The sequence below is a fragment of the Rhododendron vialii genome, chromosome 3a, assembly GCF_030253575.1.
Source record: "Rhododendron vialii isolate Sample 1 chromosome 3a, ASM3025357v1".
Classification (NCBI taxonomy): domain Eukaryota; kingdom Viridiplantae; phylum Streptophyta; class Magnoliopsida; order Ericales; family Ericaceae; genus Rhododendron; species Rhododendron vialii.
This window is the reverse complement of record NC_080559.1, coordinates 6,602,654-6,609,165: the sequence shown is the minus strand read 5'-3', so window position 1 is coordinate 6,609,165 and position 6,512 is coordinate 6,602,654. Positions and strand designations below refer to the sequence as shown.

The following is a 6,512-nucleotide window of genomic DNA, read 5'->3' as shown; positions in this document are numbered from 1 at the left end:
GGTACGCACGCGGACGACATGCACCCGCCGTTCGCGCGCGGGGGGCATATGTAGGTGAGGTCAAAATTGTTAACCTATGGCCAAGGAGGACTATTTGACCATCCAATGGCCTGTTGACACGTGGCAATGGGACCCGCGCGAAAAGGAGGCCTTGGTCAAAACCTCATTCAAAGAGGAATAGTTGACTACCCAATGGGAAAAGGATGCGTGTAAAGAACAGAAGGATGGCCCCCGCAGAAGTTGTCCGCGGAAGAGTAAGCTACTGCGGAACCCTCGCTGGTCCCGCAGGAGGACCGAATGTACCCCAAAGAGGTCTCGGCAGCAAGAGACCGTGGAGAGGTCCCGTGGATTGCTAGATGCTAATAAGTCTAAAGAAGCTATGTTGAAAACCCTCATGGGTCGTGACCTTGCTCCTGCGGGAATTAGGGAATTTCTTGTGGTTTGGTGGCTTGGGATGGAGGTAACGCCGCGGAAATTTGCGTCCTCCCGCGGAAAAGCTTCCGCGGGAGGACAAGTTTATCCACGGCCTGGAGGTACAGAGGGGACACATGTTACGGTCTTATAGGAGCGCCGTCTTGGGCCTGACCTAGGCTCAGGTGCCCTATAAATACCCCTGACATTCCCAATGATTAGAGAGAGCTGACTTTTCATAGAAAGAGAGGGCGTGAGCACTGATTCTGAAGAATAAGAACATTCTTCCCCAGAGAGAAGGTGACCTCACCGATTCGAATCCGGAAAAGGTAGACACCCCCGCGGAGAACAAAAGGGACACGCTGCCTTTGTTCCCCCGTACCTCTCGCTCCTTCCCTCACCCCACAAGATTTCTTCTCCTTTTCCCCTCGCTAACCATCGACCAATCGCACCTCTCCAGCTCATGGATATTTACATGTAAGCACCCCCCGCAAAACCCCTTTTCCCTATAAACATTTTCCTTCACATAACCAGTCTCCTCTAAAAACTAACGGGAATGGTTTCTTCGAGAAGTGCTAGCAAAGAGTCAACAAATTTAAGACATGTCTAAGCTCAGCAGTTATTTCAGGCCCTTTAAGCTATCAACTTTCTTCCCAAGCAAATACATTTGCGACGTGCAAGTTTCCCTGCAAGGCAATCCCACGTTTATGATAGTAGCTTAGACAAATGCAGTAAAACTTTAAAGATGTCCCATGCATTTAACAAATCAAAGTCATCATTGTGCTTTGGTAGATGGACTTTAATATCTAAATCCAATAGCTTTTCCAATAGGACGAGAATTGTCGGAAATGTGTTTGCTTCTGTTTCATTCCATTAACCAAACAAATCACTACTACCAGCAAGCAAGCATAATTCCCAGTGACGCTGTAGAAAAAAATTCCAAACCAGCATATTCAAGGGTAACAACATTTGAGGATAAAAAAAAAGGGTAACAACAGACAAGACATGCTTACCTGCCTCTTTAAAAGAAAGTTGATCCCAAATGCCAAATCCCCATTGGCCACTTCCCTAGAGTCTCAGAAAAGGTAAGCCTAAGAGTTTCCAACAATGTTGAGATAGACTCCAATTCATCCTAGTAGCAATGGAACCAAGGCGATTATTGTAACAGCAGCAAACACAGCGGAGAGACAAAGAAAAGATAGAAACGTGATTTGAGAAGACTTAGGCTAAATTGTATGTAAATGAGCAAGATTTAATAGCATTGACTGAAAGAATAATGCTCTGCCAAAGAAATACATGGGAACACTTCCCAAAAAACAAGTAAAGTATTGAAATATATGGGAACACTTCTCAATAGTTTAGCACCTTTAGGTAGTCCTAAGCTTCAATTTTACTCTTGACGCACTTGACAAGCATCCAAAAATAAGTATTGTACTGATTGTTAATGTGACCTATAATTCAAAAAAATAACAGAAGCGGTGTGTTTAGAATGAAGTACTAACGGAAAACATTTTTTATCAAGGGATTGGTGTGCAACTTCTTTGTTTTGTTTTTACCATGAATATTAAGAAATCTCATACCAAAATAAGAGTCAACTCAGGAAATAAGTACTCACAATCAACTTGTCTCCATGCTAATCGCTAAGAATCTCCGTCGATGGATAACATACAGCCCCGTCCATCAAAACTTGGGGGAGGACATCAACAAAGTCAAACCTGAGTAGGTAAAGTCCTTTGAATTTGAGCGCAAGTTGATGGCTTCTACTTGGATTGTGGTCAGAATTGGTGGTCGTCAATTTCACGGGTAAATATGTACATGCCTAGCAATATGGTCCTCTATTGCTTTGACGGACTTGCAGAAACCACATTCTTGAAGATGTTTGACAGAGAGTTCCATGAGTTCCGCTTAGAAGTACCAAATGAACTTGTGGGAAGTTCATGACATACATGGAAGAGAAAAATGATACAATGATAGACACAATGCCACTGCAAAGGTGTTTTAAAGCTGTAAGTTCACATTAAGTAGAAGAGTTGTCGTCAATCAGTTGCAACTAAAACACAGGAAGAGAGCAGGATTGTGTCTAACACACTTCTAAATGGTAGTAATAGCTTTCATGTAATGCCCAAAGCAATATGCTTCTACTCAGACTGCAAGGGCTCTATAGAGCCTACAGAGGCCCTGCTCCTACATTCCAGAGCTGAGTTTGTTTCAAGGATGAGGGGCTTCTATCATGATCATCAGTCGTTAAAAATTTCAGCCTCTCTTGAAGTAAAGCTTACAATCCAATAGAAAACAAAGACGTCGATCTCCATCCTTCATCTAGAAAATCTAGTAAATAATAGAAATCCCAGTAACTATCTTCACTCACAGAAAGCACTGGTAGAATTTTGGATTCAACCTACGTAAATATCCGAGAAGTTGATCTCATGCCAACGGTGAATTTTGCTAAATCAGCATAACCCTTAATAGCAAGATTCAAGACTATTACTTAAACAGAAACGAAAGGTGTTCTTATTTTACACGAATGATTGGTAAGCCAAATCATGCCAATCATGCTATCCAATAGATCTCACACATCATGCAGCGCATCCAAAATGATTTCCAACATTTGATATCTATTGGAAAAAATCAGCACAATAGCATAGGAAGAAAAGAGAACGATGGATGAGAAACTTTGAACTGAGAATCCCTCTTCAAAACAAAAAACAACAACAACAACAACAGAATCCATGTAGTCCCTAATCATTGGAGGTATGGGCGAGGTAGGATTGGAGACAGACCTAACATTTGGCAGTATGTACAAAGTGGTTGCTCTCAAAATACCACTGAAATAGTGGCCCCTATACCTGTTTTGCTGTGGAACCATGCCCCCAAGTCAAAGCCAAATGACATCAGGGAGGGCAGGCCTAAAGACCTAATTCAATTTATGTACACATTACCATGTTTTCTTCATTGATAATTCAGAGCATCGGTATACACATTATCCTTTTTTTTAGTGCTACCTTTTGATCCAGCACAATTGTGTTTCTAATTTTAAATTCTCGTATCAGCTTTAATTTGTTTTTTTTTATCAGCTTTGTTTTTTTTTTTTTTATCCCTCTTCAAAACAAAGCTGATACAAAAACTTTAAATTAGACACACAATTGTGCTGGATCATATGGTAGCACTAAAAAGTATGCTAACACAAATTTATAACGTGAACTCGTCATTGACACCATACGAGAAGACTACATCCTGAAACTCTTCCATCATAGCCACTACACATGAATTCATAAGGTTCGAAGCCTAATTAAGGTAACAAAAATTGCAATATTGAGGTAATTAAATACAGATGGACGCAATAGAACTTTATAGCTTGGCGTTTCTTTTCTTTTCTGTTTCAGTTTAAGTAACTTTCTTTTTTTCTTTTTATAACGGAACAGCAAAAAAGAATTTTATCCAGCAAAAATGAACTTTATAGCTTGGCTTTTCTTTTCTTTTCTGTTTTAAGCTTCTTTTCTTTCTTTCTTTCTTTTTTTTTTTTGAGGTTAGAAAAATTTTTTTTTTTCTTCTCTTCTTGAGAAGTTCATCTTCTCACGCTTTCTCCCTAAAAAACAGAGAATTGATGGCTAAGTTCTTTGAAACATCTTTGCCAACCATCAATCGTAACATACTTATGTACCCAGTGTCACCTAACGCTTGCAACAAGAAAGAAGCTTTTAAAATCCAATCTTATTTATCTACACTGTCAGTTATGTAACAATGTGACCGAGACACCAATCCTAACCTCAAAAACCTAATTGTCTCTCAATCCCATTCCATCATCTTCACAATCCACCAAAAATATATAGCAACCATCCACACCAGCCGCCATCCAGATCACCCCAAGATCCCAGGGAGCTAGCTTATAATTTTTAATCATTGGTGTATTAAAAAACTCTTAGCTCAAGTGATTGCAAGATATATGCTTACTGTTTTCTCGTCTTCCTCCTCACTTCCTTTTTCGATATCTAATGGAGAAAGATAATCGTGGATTCCCCTTTATATTCCGCTTTGACCTTTTTGTGCTTGAAGCTCCTCCTCTATACTTAAGCAAAAAGAGGACACCCAAAGAAATTTAAAAAAAAAAATAACACATAAGAGACTACACACGAAGTATATCTCAAGTCGACGAAATGACTTGTGTTTTATACTTATTTGTTGGAGTTTCTGAAGTATGTCCTTCTCTTCTTCAATTTTGGTCCGACTATTATCATCTACAACATATATTTAAATCACGAAACACAACCCTTAGTCAAGCACCATGCTTCAATTAGCAATCAAACAGTTAAAAGCTTACTCACAAAAATTAAAAGGCTACCTTCTCAACACATTCCTCCGTAGTGACCAAACCAACTGTTTCCTTCTTGATCGCAGTCTCATGAATCTGAATAACAAATTCAACCACCAAATACAGATAAAAATCATAACATAAACTTACAAAAATACTCTCTCTCTCTCTCTCTCTCTCTCTCTCTCTCTCTGTAAAACAAACTTCAAAAGCTTGAGAATTGCAGGCATTGTTGTGAATACTAATGCTCAGATTCCTTGTATCCTTACGAAGTACTCATAAAGAGAATTGGTTGACCTTTGTTGGATGGCTCCTCCATCGCTATTTTTGGGTTGTTCTGCCCAAAAAGCCCTTCATTTGGTTCGCTTTTTGAGGGTTTGGCTTGGGTTGTTTTGGTAATTTGGGCTTGCGTTGGTGTTTGATTGGTCTCTGACTCCTTCTAGCATGTTCACATACGTGGTTTCGCGATCACTTTTATTGTACGTGTACTCTTGTGGTTACAGCTGCCAGAATAGTGTCCTTTGTTTCCTCAAGAAGAACACCATTGTAGGGAGGTAATCCTGAACAGATCCCGAACAGATGAAGTAATAACCAAACACGTGATACGAGGGATCACGGGTTAAAAGCAATGCAATTGATATCCGAATAAATGGTACGTGGGACCATGGTTTGAATAAAGACAGGACAGTGCAAGATGGTGTTCGGCGACATGGACCAATGACATAAAAAGTCATTGGTCCAGGCAGTCTGTTCGGCAACGAGATGGCTGAACAAGGAAAGAACTCCAATTAAGTGTTTGAATTCAGAGAACATTCTGGAAGAATCCAGAATGAATGGAAGACGATGCATTACACCCGCGAAGGTTTCAATCTTTTTCCCCTGACCTTTCTATTCATCTCGTATTGCATAGCGGACCATTCTGTTTCGCTCTTTTCTGTTTTTTCCTTTTAAGCGGTCAAAACAGTTAGATGTAGGACTTAAACAGCCAATTCCAAACAATATTCGAGCTTGCCCATAACAAGGTCGATCCTCCTCAAAGCACCGGTATTGTTCAAGTATAGCACACCTAGTTGCGTTGGAACCATCGTCGTCTGAATCAAACATTGCAGCTTTTAAATCTTTCATATTGTAGAAGGATGAAAACAATTGATGTTTCGGATCACCTTAGATTGCAACGGCTTATCCGTTCCTTTTCACCGGAACCCTAATTCGTCGTCGGCGTGACAAGGGGTGAGAGCACCTCTGCCTCTCGTGGCAAAGGCCCTCCGATGCCAAAGTTAGTATAACGTACTAGTCAATAAACCCTAATTATCAGTCAGAGAATATGAGAATGCCATGTATTGTTATCAACTGCGTACCTCTTGCCTCTAGATTTACCTTATATTTATAAATTTGCGTATGCTTGCTGCCCAAGCATCCCTGTTGCCCTAAGATTCCCATCTCGTATAGGAAACCCAAGATATCAAAGATTCTCGTTTTCCCTATCAATTCATTACCTTAGTCTTTTTAGGACTTTTTTCCATAGCTGACCGAACATCCCATTCTCATTGGGTATCTTTCCCATATCATATATTCTCGGGATCTCATCCCTTAGCTCAAAATCTTAATGAACAAAATGTAAGTGGGCAAATTACCCTTCCAAGAACAAAATACTATCAATAAGATAATATTAAACCATTACAAGATTTTAATAGCATCATCCAAATATCAAGAGAAATGATTTTGTCACTCCCTTTTTTGTTAACGTCACTCATCTGCAAGTGTATTTTTGCACCAAAAATACATTTGCAGG

General features: G+C 39.9%; 1 long non-coding RNA gene and 1 other non-coding gene across 2 annotated transcripts; both read right to left on the bottom strand.

Annotated features, from left to right (window-relative positions):
• Positions 1-919: 919 nt before the first annotated feature.
• On the bottom strand, positions 920-2,924 carry LOC131318481 (uncharacterized). Its single transcript, XR_009197704.1, has 4 exons — positions 2,027-2,924; positions 1,777-1,862; positions 1,425-1,543; positions 920-1,097 (listed from the first exon to the last, which is right to left on the bottom strand). It is a non-coding gene; the product is annotated as an uncharacterized LOC131318481 (long non-coding RNA).
• A 334-nt stretch (positions 2,925-3,258) lies between these two features.
• LOC131321463 (small nucleolar RNA snoR100) lies at positions 3,259-3,366 on the bottom strand. Its single transcript, XR_009198508.1, has one exon. It is a non-coding gene; the product is annotated as a small nucleolar RNA snoR100 (small nucleolar RNA).
• Positions 3,367-6,512: the final 3,146 nt, after the last annotated feature.